The sequence below is a fragment of the Lycorma delicatula genome, chromosome 12 (assembly GCF_047948215.1).
Source record: "Lycorma delicatula isolate Av1 chromosome 12, ASM4794821v1, whole genome shotgun sequence".
Taxonomy (NCBI): domain Eukaryota; kingdom Metazoa; phylum Arthropoda; class Insecta; order Hemiptera; family Fulgoridae; genus Lycorma; species Lycorma delicatula.
In genome coordinates this window covers 62,805,899-62,823,426 of record NC_134466.1, presented here as the reverse complement: position 1 = coordinate 62,823,426, position 17,528 = coordinate 62,805,899, and the positions used below count along the sequence as shown (strand labels likewise).

Below are 17,528 nucleotides of genomic sequence, written 5' to 3'. Positions count from 1 at the left end.
GATGGCGTTGAATGTTAAATATAAAACGAGATACTGACAGCTGAATATGTTTTCATTCGTTGAAATATTATCGGCTTTCCTATTCTGATAACATTTTTACTGAAATAATCTTACAGGTCGTTAATTGTTGCAGGTTGTCATATTGAATGGTGAATTTTTTTTGTCGTTTGTTAAATATATCGGTTTTCTATTCTGATAACACATTTTGTAAAGTAATTTTAAAGACCGTTGAATGTTAAATGTAGGGCAAGATATTTAATGGGAAATGTTTGTTGTCATTGTTTAAAATTTTATCACCTTTCCTATCTGATGATACTGTTAATGAAGAAATGTTAGAGGGCTTTGGATGTTAACTGTAGGGTGGGATATACAACGATGAATGTGTGGTCATCGGTTTAAATATTAATCCGTCTTACACAACTCAGCTAAATGACCTGTCTTACCGTAGTTGAAGGTCAGTGCTGTCTTGGCTCACTACGCCTTCCAACGATGTGATAAGTGCTCAAACGCACATAACCCCCGGCCTCCTGGTGACAGTTATTCACAACATGCAAGTTACCTAGGCGACTATAAATTGTGGAGTTATAGTAGACGCATTTGTATGTGATGATCGCATGACCAGTCCCTTGAAGGCCTGTCTTTTTGACAAATAAAATAGTTTATTAAGGAGATGTCAATCAATTATTTTGATTATATATACAAAGTTTTTTATCTTAACACAAAGGTCAAAAAGGTTTTTTGTTTCACGTAAAATTTATTAAAACCAATTATGTGCAGTTTTGATATACCACCTTTTGTCATCTCTGACGTAAAAATTGAAATCCTCTCGCTGTAGACTAACGTGTTTTCTGAATGAACTTGTTTTAGTGTCTGCGGAGATTAAAACAAACGGTAGTCGGTCAAGTACCAAGTCAGGTCTCGTATATAGTGGTGCATCAAAACTTACAGTTAAGCTTTCTCAATTTTTGATGGGTCACTAATGATGTGTTGGGTTCAGTATTGATAAAAGCTGTTACCTTTCCTATCGACCAATTCTGCTCACTATTTTTAGCTTAAAATTTCCATTTTTTGACAGCAAAGATTAAATCGGTTGTTTGACTTGATGACAGCAGCTCGTAGTCCTTTTTGATCCATCATACATAAAACATTACTTTTCCACAGTTTGTGCAGCTTCCCCTTGCTTAAACTACAATCTCTTCCGTAAGGCCCATTTTTTATACAACTGCCCAAAAAGGAGTGTAATGAATTTAGGGTGTACGTATGTATGTTTATTCCACCATAGCGGTTGAATGGCTGAACCGATTTAGATGTATGACCCGGCATTGTAATCCTTACATTACCGGAAGTGTCATAAGCTATATAAATATGTGTATATATTTGTTTACTTGTAACTACAAGGCCATAAAGAATCATACATATGATTCTAAATTGATAATAGCATTTTAAGTATCGATTTATTTGAATCAAAAATAGTAGTTTTATGATCTGCTGTGATATTAAATGACTGAATTATGGTAGTAAATTTTATTAATTTACTTCTGTTTAAATAAGTTTAAAAAGTTTAAAAAAAAATTACAAAATTGTCACTCGGACGCTTATTTATTATCCTTTATTAGTAATTTATCTTATATTAAAGGGCAATGTTTGTCAGCGACGTTTTTTTTTGGCAGTCAAGTTTTTTTTATTTTTAATATTTTTTCTCTTGTTCATCACCTGTAATGAGCTATTTCAAAAACGGTTTGATTTCATTTTGTTTTAATAACAATTTGTATTAAAACCAATTACGTGCCATTTTGATATACCATCTTTTGTCATCTCTGACGTAAAAATTGAAATCCTCTCGCTGTAGACTAAAGTGTTTTCTGAATGAACTTGTTTTAGTGTCTGCAGAGATTAAAACAAACGGTAGTCAGACAGTACTAAGTCAGGTCTCTATATAGTGGTGCATCAGAGATGGAAATTTGATATATTTAAATTTTCATTGTTAAATCATGTGACTCAAACATTGAGTTTTTACATACATCAATGAACGGTTAAGTAAAAAAAAAATTTGTTTTACATTAACTTATTTTTTTAAATCAAAATAATAAACATTCTTAATTTTAATGAAAATATTTTTTTTAGAAGAAGGTATAATGATAATAAAATTGTGTTTAATTTTATAAACAATTTATTAAAAGAAATTTTTTTTTAATACAATTATATTTTAATATAATAAATAATTTACAAAAAACAAAAAAAAAATTATGTATATAAATTTAATAAAAATATTTATTAAAAATGTATTTTTAATTATTTTTCAATTAAAAATTACTAAACATATATATATATATATTACCGTATATATATATATATATATATACGGTAATCTGTTAATTAATTTAACAAATGTAAATTCATAGTTGTAAATTTTTTTAAATTAAGTTTGTGAAAAAGATTTTATTTTTACTTTTACGACATATAAAGAAATAAATATCAATTTTTACATAACATAGTTCATTAATTACAGAAGCAAAGTTTAATTTTTAATAACTTATAAATAAACATAGAAATCTACATACTATCATAATAGATGTATATATCTGTATTGCTTATGAAAAATTATCAGAGTGAGAAAAAAAGGCAGAGTAGCAGCAGCAACAACATATTTCATATGCTTTATTGTAAACATTTAACATAAATCTCAGGTACAATATCTTTAAATTGGCTTCAAGTTATAAACAAATTTAAAAACAAAAATAAAGAACTGTATTTAAAAAAAAGGTGTAATAACAAACGAAAATGTGTATGTTAAAAGTACAATCCACATTATATAATCGTTAACATGTAAGAAATAATAATAATAAAAAATTTGTCCTAGGTAAACATATCCCAGTGTGTGAAGTGTGTGCTTAAGAAAAATTAAAGTTATTTTTAATACTCTGAAATCTTAGCTCAAATAAAAATAAACATACAGGCTCACCGAATAAAAATACATGAAACGATAAAGCCTAGCTCCAAAGTAGTTTTGAATAACCTAACTACACCAAAATATAACTCACAATGAGCTATTTAATTCTATAATAAAATACAGTTCATAGATTCAATTTTTACAGCTTTTTGGATTTATTTATTACTTTATTTATCTAAAAAAAAATTCACGAACTTAGATCATCATGATAGATAAGAGAACAAGAATTGTTTTATTTGATTTTTTATTTACTACTTAATGAACATCTTAATTTTACTTCAAATTAATATACTAAAAAAATAAAAATTATTTTATATCAATTCAGGTGAGGAATAGTTAAAATTGTTCAAGAAAGATTAGAAGAATTACTTAAATTTAATCTTAAAATATTTAAGACATACTGCACGTGTTCTATGCATTTATAAATAATTAATAATACATTGCGGTTGATACCTTTTATGTTTATATCAATATTTAGAAAATACCAAACAAAAGAGAAACGGCTTCTAGATATTTACATAACTATATTATCTCTATTTACATGTCACATCCTTTAACAAAATTAAACTGAATTGAACCTATTACAAAATATAATACCATAAGAAACATAAACTTTTAACACAAAAAAAGTAATAGAAAAATATTTAATAAAACAATGGTTATCTCGTTATTTATATAATTACAACATAATTATATATTTAATTACGCAGGTCAAATTTTTGCCATCACTGTAGTCTACATATTTATTTATATGGCAATTATACTTTTAAAATGAAATCAGTCTATGACTGAAATTTGGATTATTTTTTTTTAACTTCCATATGATCCTTTTTGAAATTAAAAAATTCCAATTTATGAGTTTTAATTAAACGAGTAACATTTCAAAGCAGTCATTTCAAAGTTATTTTTCAAACTTACTGTTTCAGAGCTGTAGCTTGTGAAAGTGTTACTATTAAGATTCTTGACCTGTGAATTGGGCACGTGTTCAAAACCGGTCTAGTTGCTGAACAATGCCGATCTCCCCGGCTACAGTAACAATAGTACTGCTGCGTTGTCATTGTACCACTATAACTCTGGAATGCTAAGTCGTACAAGAAAATTGTTTGAATAAAAGTTGTCTGTTTTTTTGAGATCGACTTTTCCAAATGCAATACAGACGAAAAACAATTTTTTCCGGTGAAAAAACCAAAAAAACACGTTTTTTACAACTTCAGCGCCACCTAGTATTTCAATTTCAAATTATACAGCATAACTTCAAAGACATTAATTGTAGAGGAGAATGTCCTGTACAGTTTTTGTTTGAAAAACATTTCTCTAAAATGCATAGATTCAGAGAAAAACGCACTTCAAAAACCCTTTGAGTTTTTTAATAATCTATGGGAGGGGATGTTAAAAATCTGGGGTTAAGCTTCCCTCATCACTCCTAGCGCATGGACAAAAGATCAATCGATAGGTAAGGATTTTCAAATACAGCCTACTTTGATGACAAATTGCCTGTACTATTTTTTTTAAGTTAAAGTAATTTAAAATTTTCTTAAAGATTTGTGGATGTTCATGGAAAATCATAAACATATGAAAATATAGCAAAATATTTTTTTTATTAATTATACAGAAATGTGATGAATTATTAAATTATGTAAAGAGACTTTTTTAATAAAATCAATTATACTAAGTCATAATTAATTAAATTTTTTAAATTACTTTATTTGATCATTCATTCATAATGTACCCTACTGAATACTTGTTAATGGAGTTAATGGTCATTCTCGTGCAATTCAATGTATTTTTAAAACTTAGTTTTTTGTTGATTGATGTTTACTGTGTATAAATTTATTTCAGTCACATATTTTATTTATAATAGAAAGAAAGATTCATGAAAATCTTAACATTTTTATTCATAAAAGGTTGTATTGCCTTATAATCCCTAGTAAAGAATATACTGTTAGATTTCATTATCAAATTCCTCATTCTATAGAAAAATACCATAGAAAGTATAATTCCTCCTTAAAATATTATAGAAAGTAAAAATACTGCTTGTTCTAATGCAGATAATTGTATCAAATTTAACCCTATGGTAATTACAGTAAACTGTTATACAGTATGCTTTTGCATTAATGGTTTGATGTAATGATAATTATGAGACAGCTAGCAAGTAACGTTGGGTGTTTCATTTACATTTCATTCTTAAATGGAAATATTATGTAAATGCTACTTATATGATCGAAATATGAATCAATAAGTTGGAGGCAACAGGATTTTTACTAATAGAAAAGTCATCAGGAGGATGGTTTTTAAATTATAGAATTTTTATTATTTTTTTATTTTTATTTATATATTTTTTGTTCAAATATGAGTCAGGTTTGATTTGTAAGAAGTATTTGTCTGTAAGTAGTTAATGTAAAATATTCTCACTCAAAGAAACTTACATGTTCCTAAGCTAACATGCTTAAGAATCTTATTGCATAAGATTCTTTATGCAATAGAATCTGTAAGATTCTATTGCATAAAGAAAAAATTGATTAGAAAAATACTAAATGATTTATTAAGATGTGCGCTGATTGATTAGAAGGCTCTTCAAGAAAGTATATTTTCAAAGAAAAGGTAGAATGATAGAATAGTTGCTAGGACATTATAACATGAAACTATAGATGCATGACAGGGGAGGTAAAACAATAAACTTGTTAGTAAGTTTATCTGTCACATAACTCCATTAATTATGGTCATAGAGGATTTTTTAACACATTTGTTCCCATGAAAAATCACTGGTTAGGAAAAATAAGAATTATTTATAATATTTCATGTAAGCTGAGAGGGTACATACTGTGTTATTTTTTATTTGACCACTAGAAGAGGATTTGCAGAGAAAATAATGCTTGTATCAGCGTGCGAGAGAATCTTCGGAAATATAGGTAATATTTAGTATTAGGAAAACAAGAAAGAATTTTACATCTTTTTGTACATCAAATGATGAAATGTAGTCAGGAGGTATATAATAAACTGATGCTTTTTTGTAGAATTCTCCAGGTTTATAGATAGTTAGGGTAGTTAATTAGAAACAGGTTCTGGTGTTAACTTTAATGATTGGGAAGTAATGGATTTTTTTTTATTTTTGTTGTTGCAGATATACGAGGTTTATAAATAAACTAATGAGTATGGTTCAGAAAAAATGTTTATTTACAGTCCAATTATACATCGACTCTAACACTTTTGAAATAGTTCCCTTGGGAAGCCACGCAATGCTTCAAATGGTTTCCCCATTCTTCACAGCAGTGTTGGAACTCAGAAACTGGAATATCATTCAGATGTTCAGTTACATTTTTTTAATGTTTTCTACTGTTCGAAAATGGTGTCCTTTGGTGTTTTTTTTAAGTCGCAGGGACTCAAGTCAGGTGAATAAGGTGGTTGAGGAACTACAGTAATGTTTTTCTTTGCCAAAAAATTATTAATTGTGAGTGCAGTGTGACAAGGTTCATTGTCGGGATGCAGCATCCAGTTTGGTGGCTGTTCTCATGCAGGCAACTTTTTTCCGCAGTCTTTCAAGAATTTCTCAGTAAACATATTGATTTACAGTCTGTCCTGTAGGCAAAAACTCCTTATGGACAATGCCATTACTGTCAAAGAAACAAATTAGCATGGTTTTGATTTGCTCAGTTTTGCTTTTTTAGTATGTGGGGAGTTTGAAGTGTGCCACTCCTTGCTGTGGCATTTTGTTTCTGGGTCGTACTCAAATATACAAGATTCATCTTCAGTAATAACATTAGTTTTAGTAAATCAGGATTAGTTCAATTCATCCAAAAAGATCACGGCACACTCCCACATTGTTGTTTTTCTGTTCAACATTGAGGTATTTTGGGACCAATTTTGCACAAACTTTTTTCATGTCCAATTCATTTGTAAAAATTTGATGGACAGTGGTATGGTTCAAATTCAATTGTTCTGCAATTATGCTGACAGTTAATCGCTGGTCTTACCATATCAAGTCAAGATTATCAAGCCATATCATATCAAGATTTGTTCAACATTGTCATCACTTTTTGACATTAATGGTCTTCCAGAGCGTGGATCGTTCGCAACTGATTCCTGGCCATTTGAACACACGTTTTAAACCATGTTGAAAATTGGGCTCATGACAGAGCATCATCTCCATACGCCATTTTCAGTAGCGTTCTCACAGAGTTTAACACAAAATTTGATTGCACAATATTGTATATAATTAATATCACTCATTTTTGTAATGCACAACAAAAACCTGTTTCACAAAAAGTTTGTTTACTCTCATGTGGTAACAATAGACTAAAAATATTAATACTGAATATAAATCAGCTGTTCATATAATTGTATGTTTACTTTGGCTGCCAAAAAAACTAGTCTCATTACTTTATTTACAGAATTTGTAAGTTGGTAATCTTATTAATATTTTCATTGATCCATTTCTGTTCTTCTTGGCTTAAAGGAATGTTCTTAATGGCTTAAGGGAATGTTTGGTAAGGCTATGGGTTATTTCTATTTTATTAAATTTTTAGTCTACATGTAATTTATGAACAACATAAATATTGCTTGGAAAAAATATTACCTGCAGTATATATGATGGATAAACCTGGTTTTTTTGTACCATTGATTATATTATAATTGTATTATCATTAATCAATTAATTTGTTATTGATAAATAAATCTACGTAGTGCTTTCTGCAACTTATTTTTGTTACATTAATTAAAATTAAAAAAAAAATCATATCTATGAAGTTGTTAAAATTCAACACTAATGATGCCTTTATTTTTTTCTGGAGGTTACACCATAATCAAAAGCATAATTTAAAAATAAACAAAAAAATTAAAATGTAAAAAAAAATAGTGTTTCTTTTTATTTAGATGATTTAAAATTGAGCATATTGATCCACAGAAATTATTATTTTTATCACTATAAATGACAAAAGCAGTCTTAATTAAAATACAATTTCTTAACTGTTTATATTTAAATTATTAAAATAATACATACCAATTCTTGTACATCTGGATGCATGGCGATTAATAATTAAAAGTGCAAAACTCAATTCAGTAGCTGTAGTTTCTTGGCCACCAATTATAATAGTCATTGTTTCATCTCGCAATTCATTATCAGTCATTCCATTACCTAACATCAAATCTAAGAATGCCAATTTACCACCATCTTCTGTAAACGATAAAGAAAGTTTTACTTAATTACAATCTTTAAAATATCTTTTAATGAAAGGCTTACAATTTATTGTTAAGAAGAATCCTGAATAAATTATCCTGAACATAAGCAGTACCTTGGTCGATTGTCTTCTTTGTCTACTTCTTTCCTGATGAAAGATAGTATATATTGTTAAGACCTCAAACATAATAAGATGTAAATTTTGTTTCTACATAATTGTAGATCTCTATTGAGATTATCTATTGGATAAGTTTTTCACAGTTGTTCCAGTGTTTTTCAGTTGTCAGTTTTTGTCTAGTACAAAGAAAGAAAATTCAGTCATAAAAAAAGAGAAAAAAAACCATCTCTCATATAAGATTTTGAAAATTTTATTTACTTGAAGTTTTCTTCGTAAAATCTTTTTTTTTGATAAAATGCCTCCTATACAAGAAACATATAAAAAACTTATGCAAGAGAACTAGAAATCTGTTTAAACTTCCTGTAGTTCTTATGGAAAACAGAAATAAACAACAAAATTGCATACAGGCTAATAATACTTTAATTTAAAAAAAAAAATTAATTACACTGGTCAACATAAAATTTGGAACCGAACAGGGAGTTCTATATAATAATTTGTATGCTGAATCTGAATATCTATTTTGAAACAAACCATCACGTAACATTCTTAAGTTACAAAACACCTTAAATTTATTTATTCCATTATTCTTGGAACGAACAATACAAATAAGTTAGAATCTCTGTATGTTTGCTCACATCTGATTTATATTGCAATGCATGCTGTAGAACCGTATTTGATACATAACAGTTGAATGCTGTCATTTCATGCCAAGCCAGACATGTATAGAAAAGTCAGAGAGTCAGATAATGAGCAATTCAACATGATGAAATTTTCTTCATGTTGTAGCTCTTGGTATGACTAGCTGTATTCTTTAATTGTGGTAGTGGTTTTATCATACATATATATATTACAAAGATTGTTTCTAACAATCAACAAAATTGTTTATAAGTAATGCTATAGATGTAGTGAAAGATTTTTATGACAGAACAAATTTTGGTATTATTTTATTGAACATCAAGATTTGTTAAGCTGTGTGTATGTGTGTTTGTGTTTTATTGCACTCCATGGGAAACAATTTTATGAAGAATTTTGAGTAAGTAAGTATTAACAAATTAAAACTTAATTATTTTTATAATTAAGTATTTTTGTAGTATTTCAGTTTACTTGCTTTCATTAAAACATTTTGAATTTTACAATAAATAAAAATCGGTTTTGTAAAAATTCTCCAAATATTTTTTGTTACTTTTGCAGAGAATTCGCCACCAAAAGTTAATAAAAACCACTATCAAATCTGCTGAAAACTGTTTACAGACATTATTTTGACTGTCCCTTGGGAGACCGAGATAAATCCTGGGGTCCACATATAGCATGTATCAAGTGCTACATTAAACTAACACAGTGGTTAAAAGGAAAAAAGAGCATTTGCGTTTTGGCATACCTATGATTTGGTGACAGCTTACTAACAATTATGATGACTGCTATTTTTGCTTAACAAATAATAAAAGCAGTATTGCATACCCAAATGTTCGTTCAGCTATAAGATCAGTACTTCATGGTGTTGATTTACTGATTCCGATTGCTCCAACTTCTTGGAAAGAAATTTCTGATTTCCCAGAAGGCTCAACCAATGAATCCTCTACTTCAATAGATATTAATTACATTCCAGAAGAATCAAATACCTAACCTCACCTCAGCACACAAGCAGAACTGAGCGACCTAATTCGTGACTTGTATTTGTTGAAACAACATACAAAATTCCTAGTTCATGTCCTAAAGAATGGAATTTATTAAACAACAAAACTAAAATTTCAGTATATAGAAATCGAAACAAAAATTTACTGAAATACTTTAGAAGAGATAGTTTAATTTGTTCCTGCCATGATGTTAGGGAGATGTCTGAATTGGACATTGAATATGTTGTTCATGATTGGCGTTTGTGCATAGATTCATCAGAAAGCAGCTTACGGGCACTATTATTGCATAGCTTGAATAAGTTTTCTTCTATACCGGTAGCACATGCTGCAGGAACGAAAGAAACATAGAGAAGTATGTCAAAAATTTTAAAAGCTACTAAGTATGATGAACATGGCAAATCATTGCTGATCTGAAAGTGATAGGGCTTCTTCTTGGTCTCCAGAGCGGCTTTACAAAATATATGTGTGTGGAATAGTTGGGCTACAGATAAACATTATGCAGTTAAAGACTGGCCAAAAAGAAATTGGTTTATTCCAGGAATGGAAAATATTGTCAATATTCCCCTTGTCAAAACAGATTGTATTATTTTACCACCTCTACACATAAAAGTAGGCCTGATGAATTTTGTATAAACATTAGATAAAGATGGAGGTGACTTTAAACATTTAACTGAGGTTTTTTCACAATTAAGTGAAGCCAGATCAAAAGAGGAAATATTCATCGGGCCACAAATAAGAAAATTAATTCGTGAAAATATATTTGACAACAAACTGAATCCTCAAGAAGTGGCAGCATAGAAATCATTCAAAAATGTTGTTACTGATTTTCTTGAAAACAAAAAATCATGATCAGCTTATAAATGAACTCTTAGTGAATTACAAAAATTTAGGCTGCAGAATGTCATTGAAATTGATTTTTTACATTCTCATTTGGATTTTTTCCTTTAAACTTGTGTGACATCAGCGACAAACAAGGAGAAAGGTTCCACCAAGATATATTGCAGATGGAACGTTATCATGGCAGATGGGATGAATCTATAATGAGTGACTGCTGCTGAATGATAAAAAGAGAAGACTTCACTGAAGACAAAAGGAAAATAAGAAAAAAGGAATTAAGATAAACATAAATGCCTGCAAAATAAAAGTAGGAATTTTAATTGTAATTATTATTATTTTTGTATTCTATTATTTAAGAAGTTTCTCAATAATTTAAAGGGTTATAACTAAAAATCTGAGGGTGATGAAAAAAATTGATTTCATTTTAAGATTCAGCATAAAAAATACATTCTAATTCATCTACTTTTATCTCAGTTCCAACTTATTTATTTCTTTTTCTGATGACCTGTGTTGTCTGTGTATGTCTGTGTGTAGGTACTTGAAATTTTCTCAGTAAATCATTGTCTTTTATCCCAGATTTCTCAAAAACTACTAAAAATATAGTTGTGGGACCTATGTTTTTCTTCTATTTTTTAGGTCAGATTTCCTATAAAATCACTGAATTTATCCCTTAATTTGGGTCCCAAGAATACAGTCTGGCTTAATTTTACCAAAGGTGCAGAAATCAGGACGAAATCTTAGCCTCGTTAACAAAGGATTTCTAGACCCATGTTTATATAAATATTCTTCTTTGTTTTCACTAGTAGAAAATGTCCTTATAGTTTGTTACATTGTTCATAAATCACCTTTTTCTTTTTCTTTTTTCTGTTTAGCCTTCGAAATCACTGTACGGTATTACTTCAGAGGATGAATGAGGATTATGTAAATGAATTGTAGTCTTGTACAGTCTTAGGCTGATGTGTGGTTAATTGAAACCCAACCACCAAAAAATACCAGTATCTACAATCTAGTATTCAAATCTATATAAAAGTAATTGCCTTTACTAGGATTTGAACCTAGAAAAGAACTCTCAACTTCGAAATCAGTTGATTGGCGATGATGAGTTCACCACTAGGCCAACCCGGTGTAAAATAAATTATACACTATACAGTAAATGTTTGTACAAATAATATAATTGTTGAGCTTTTTAAATATTAAACATTTAGTTTTAATCAAAAGGTTTTTCTACATAGAACTCTACTTCGATTTTAGATCTGATGTAACATTATTGTCAGTGTCTATATTTGGTTCTATTACAATAAAAATAGCACATTAATCACTCTTGTGTTGATTTTAAATTCATATTATCATCTTAGAATCCATGATATCAACACTTTATTTCTAATTTCACAGGTAAGAGCTTACAGTAGGTCTAGATTTACACTGTGTTGTTGATGTCATTTCTAAGAAATCTCATCAATTAATAATTTTGTGAAAATTTGCTAATAATGTTGCCATAGTATAAGTTTACAATTTATATATTGTCAAAATATTATCTAATCTTCATCCTGGAAAAATTGAAAATTATAAATAATTGAAACTGATTGTTCATACAATAAAATGTACTCCCATCATGCAATGTCAATTTTCCAGTAACATTTAAAAATTTTAAATTCCAGATCAGTTTTTAACAAAGGTTTTTCAATTTTACTTCTGACAATTTTAGACAATAAAATTATGAAGGAGAAACCATTACTTACCTAATTTTTATAATACTCATCCTTGCTCATTTCCCATTCTTCATGTTTTTCTTTTATAACTTTTTCTGTGAACTGTAGAGTCGATTTAACTGCTTCATCATGAACTTTTTTTATATTACTTAGTGAAAATAATATTGGTATTTGTAACCATATTTGTACCATTCTTTGTTGCCAAACCTTAAACAAAAAAGTTTTTAAAACCTATTTCTTTAACATTATTACTAAGAGTAGATGACACAAGGGAGATATAAAAGTAGATTAGCAAAAGAAAGATCCTCCAAGAAAAATAGACGTTTTACTAGTATTAAATTTAGATTTAGAATTTCTTAAAAATATTTTTTAAGTGTATCCTTTATGGTAGTAGAACATGGATGATAATTAATTTAGAAATGAAAAGAATAGATAGGTGGTTTCTGAAGTATGGGTTACAAGCGTACAAGAAAAATTAGATTGGTTGATCAGGAATAATTTCTCTATAACCCAGTAGGCTATTGTCATTAATACACCACTTTCAGGATATCAAATATTTTTAAATAGTTTTTTATTACTTCTATGTATATTATTTATTAGATTTTACAATTACACTTAATGAAAAAACTTAATATTCTTTAAAAGAAGTAAAGTACTTCTTGATGCTTGTAATTTGTGAAACTGTCAAATAGCTGAAATGATATGTGAATACTCTAAATATCAGCAGAATAAATTTGTTTATATATTGGTAGCTCAATATTCTATATTGTTGTGTCATATTCATTCTTAAACCTAATTTCAGAGAAAATGAAGTGATTGTATTAACATATTTTAATTATAAAGAGAACCTATGTAATAACATATCCTGAACTCATTGTGAAAAAAAATTAAATCTTGCTTAGCAAACTACATAGTTATAATTAAATTTATATAAAAATTAAACATTTTTATAAATGGGAATTAAAATTAAAATAAAATTTAAAATTATTATGTTCATAACAGTTGATTGTCAATAGTTAAAATAAGTCAACGTTAAAAGAAAACATCTTGTCAGTAAGATGTTTACAACTGTTATGTATTGATTAAATTTATAAAAATTTATATGCACAACTATAAAATTCATAATTTATCAGTAATCCCTGATGATGGAGGAATAATCCGAAAGCGCTTGGATAGTTGATACTCACAATTGTTGGTAAGTGGATTCTCTATTTTTATATAAATTGTATAATACTAACAGTGCCAGATGTTAAGATAATTGAACCTTATAATTAAATGTTTATAAAGATTATAGTTTTTATATTCATCCCCACTAGTGTGATTAAGATTAAATTTACACGCAGAACATTCCAAATCAGGTTGCTCTGGATTGACAAATGTAAATTTCATAAATGTAGTCATCCATCAATCTTTATTACTGTTAGAAACAGCAGGTATCTGATGATGAATGTGTACAGTTTGGAAGTTGTTCTGGTTTCACTGAGGTTATAAAAAGATATCAGTCATTGAATTCACATCCTTTTTATATTTTCAGACATATGTGGTAAGTGTAGAATAGTCTTCTGCAATTCTCTTTACACATAATTGATTTTATTAACATGCTCTCTTTTGATTTTAACGTCTCTATTTTGACATATAATTCAATCAATACTCCGTTTGTTGTTAGGAGATGTATAATTAATAATATGCAGCAACCTTTTCACCTCTAAAAATGTACAGTCTTTAAATACCATATTTGATCTCCTAGAAACAATCTTGAACATTCTTGGAGATGTCTGGTCTAAGGACATTATGGTTTTGAATATATCTCAAGATTAAGGAACAATTTTTTATGCATATAATTTTTGTGAGTTACAAGTCCCCATTGTCTGGTATTCACTTTTCCACAGGTGCATTATAAGACACCTGCATCTTGTAAGCATTTTCCTCTTCTAATGCTAACTGTCAGTCACTGATAGAACTATTTGTAAATTTTATATTCAAATGGTGCGGTACCAATCACTCAGCAGCAATACAAATTTAATCCTTCTAATGTCGAAATTTAATCTTTAAAATTACTCATTGAGTAAATCCTGTCCTGTGGACTGGGATCCCTAGCTGTGAGCATTGGTTGTAATTCCAGGTTAAGGGAACAGGTATCAGTATGATGGTTTGCTGAGATTAAGGGGCAACCCGAATAAGCAGTAACAGGCAGCAAGGCCTGAATAAAGCTGCCTGAATAATTAGCAAGGTCTGAAGTGGTGTGATGAGATACTGTCAAGAAAGAGGAACAGTGCACTTAAAAAATGCAACTAAGCCAAAAACAGTCTTGTGAAATGGTGAGTATCAACTACCAGTAAATAATTTGACTCATCCCTCATGTGTGGCGGCAGAATAACGGCTGTGGGCCATAAAATAGCTTCCAGCAGCTTAAAAATGGCTTTGAAACAAAGCGACCTCTTTGTATGAACAGCTTATGGAAAGTTTGATTAGGAAACAACCACGGTTAGGGCGTTCCCCTGAGGCAATGTGTAGTACTTGGACTTCCAGGGGTGCTATGAGAAATAGGTTACTAGGAAAAATGAAAGATGGGAAACAGCACAGGAAAGGTAAAGAGTTAAAGATTGGAATACAAATGTGGGACATTAACTGGGAAGATAGAGGAAGTAATAGACATAGTGATTACATAAGGTTTGGATATCCTAGGTTGAGTGAGACAAAATGGCATGGAATGGGGAATAAAAAAAAAGCGGATACTATAAATTGGCGTGGAATGGAGGTAAAGAGTGTAAAAATGGAGTAGGAATTATCCTATAAAAGGAGTGGTATAACAGACTAAAGATGTGGAATATGTAAATGATAGAATAATTAAATTAAGCTTTCCTATCAGAGGAGAGGTTAGAGAATTTATCCAACTCTATGGTCCTCAACAGGGAAATAAAGAGAATGATCAAGAAAAATTTCTGGAGGTTGTAGAAGGTTTAATAAAAAAGAATAAGGTATGAGATACATGAGATATGATTGCACAGATTGGTAAGAAGAGGATAGGAATGGAGGAGTTAGTTGGTTCATATGGTTAGAGAAAAAGGAATGAGGAAGGAAATATGTTACATGACTGTCAAAGGAACGAACTTGTAGAAAAGACATGGTTCTGAAAGCAAATGTGAAAGTAAACAAGGTATGGTTGGGATGATCGTTGGGAAGTCATTAATTGACTAATTCCTGATAAAATAGGATGAAAGAGAGAATTAATGGATATAGAGGCTGCCCTGGGAGAAGCATTTGATGTTAAACACAGGTAGTGAAAGTGAGAGTAAGAGGGTTTGTGAGTAATTTTAAGAAAAATACAAAACATATTATTCTAAGGAGTGAGGTAGGAGAAATGGAGAAGGAATAGAAACAGTTTAAAGATACCATGTGGTAAAATCTGCTACAGAACATTAAAAATTGCACAAAGAAAGATGGAGATGTTTTGTAAGATAAAAAACAGAGAGGGAAAAGAATAGGGTGTTTCTAGAATGAAAGGTGATGTGATAGCCTAAAGAATCAAAATGTGTCAAGAAGAAAAGAGGAATTGAAAAAGGATAATAAAGGAAGATAAGGAGAGGTGTTGGAGAGAGTTTGTAAATGATTTAGAAGAGAATATTGGTAGTAGAAAGAAACAATTGTACGGCCTGGTGAAGAAGAGGCAAAATAAAAATGAGATAGCAGCGTTGATAAAAAACAAGGATGGAAAAGATATGGTGAAGAAGAATAATAATAAAGATAGATGGAGAGAGTATTATCATGATCTGGTGAATGTGTATTGGGGTAGCCCAATGGGGAATATAATGGAGAAGTTTAGTTTAAATTTCTCTCTTAAATACGTAACTATTAAAATTTTTTGATTCATATTGATAAATAGGATGAGGATTTTACTCTTGCAGATTTTACATTCTTATTCTACATATAATAACTGGATTTAAATCCATTAAGTCCAATTAATAAATATATTTCAATCTAGTACTGATGCAAAGACAAACTTATTATCAAGATTTATACCGATTATAAAATTGCATATAAATTTACCTTGAACACAGTTTCCAAATTTTTAACAAAATCACCTCCATTTCCATGTTGAGCTTTTCTGATACACCCATTGCTGTTCTACAAATTGCATCTACTGTACATAATGCTACATATGGATATACATCATCTGTACATTCACCAACTCTTGAATTGATCTGTGAAATTAGAATTAATTATTCTTAAATCCAGTTTAAAGGATTTTGAAAAAGTAAACCGATAATGAGCGTATTTAAAAAATGAATTGTATTTAGTACCGATTTGCTTAAGTTGAATTTTAAAACTTCAAAGTAAATAAATATGTTTTTCTGATCAGAAAATAATTATATATTATTTACATTATGTTAAGAACAGATAACAAAGAACTGCCACTGATAACAAAGAACAGCTGCTTTAATATTTCACTGGAAGAGAATAGTGTGACAATGAAAAAACCAATGATCAGTTAAGCATTAAAAAGAACTTCATGAATCATAAATGAGAAGAAAGTAAGTGTTTACAATCCATGTATTCATATATAAAAATAATAATTACATAAAATAATTTTGAAGAAATTATGCAAAACTTATAAATAAAATTGAAACATACAATATAAAATAACAATTTTGAAGGTTATACGTTCTAATATTGTAATAAGTAAATGTCTGTTAAGAAAGCAGAAAGTTCAAGTTTATCTAATCAGTATTACTTTTTAGGAATGTGTATGTATATATATTTTATTTTTTACAGAGGAAGGATGTTAATTTAATTTTAAATAAATTATGTGAAGGTTCTTTTGTAGGTTGAAGAATGATTTATTGAAAGTAGAAATTAAGATTAATTAAATCCTTTCTCATTGGCTCAAAGTATTGCACTGCATCACTAAAGGTAATTTTGTTATCTGGTTTGATAAAAGTTAATATTATTATATTTTGTAGGAGTGATATTTAAAAAAAAAATTTGATACAATCATAAATGTAAGCGCAAGAAAATATTAAAATTTTTAATTTAGTAAAAGGTGGTTTATATGATTTTTTTTACTGGCATAAAAGATATGAGTGCCCATTTTTCTTCTGATTTTTTT

General features: G+C 29.0%; 1 protein-coding gene and 1 long non-coding RNA gene across 2 annotated transcripts in view; one reads left to right on the top strand and one right to left on the bottom strand.

Annotated features, from left to right (window-relative positions):
• Positions 1-17,528, top strand: part of LOC142332974 (uncharacterized) — a 238,217-nt gene that overhangs the window by 151,154 nt on the left and 69,535 nt on the right. The gene's annotated exons all lie outside the window — the stretch shown is intronic.
• On the bottom strand, positions 7,897-16,617 carry LOC142333278 (uncharacterized). The gene is made up of 3 exons (XR_012758578.1): positions 16,469-16,617; positions 12,452-12,628; positions 7,897-8,120 (listed from the first exon to the last, which is right to left on the bottom strand). It is a non-coding gene; the product is annotated as an uncharacterized LOC142333278 (long non-coding RNA).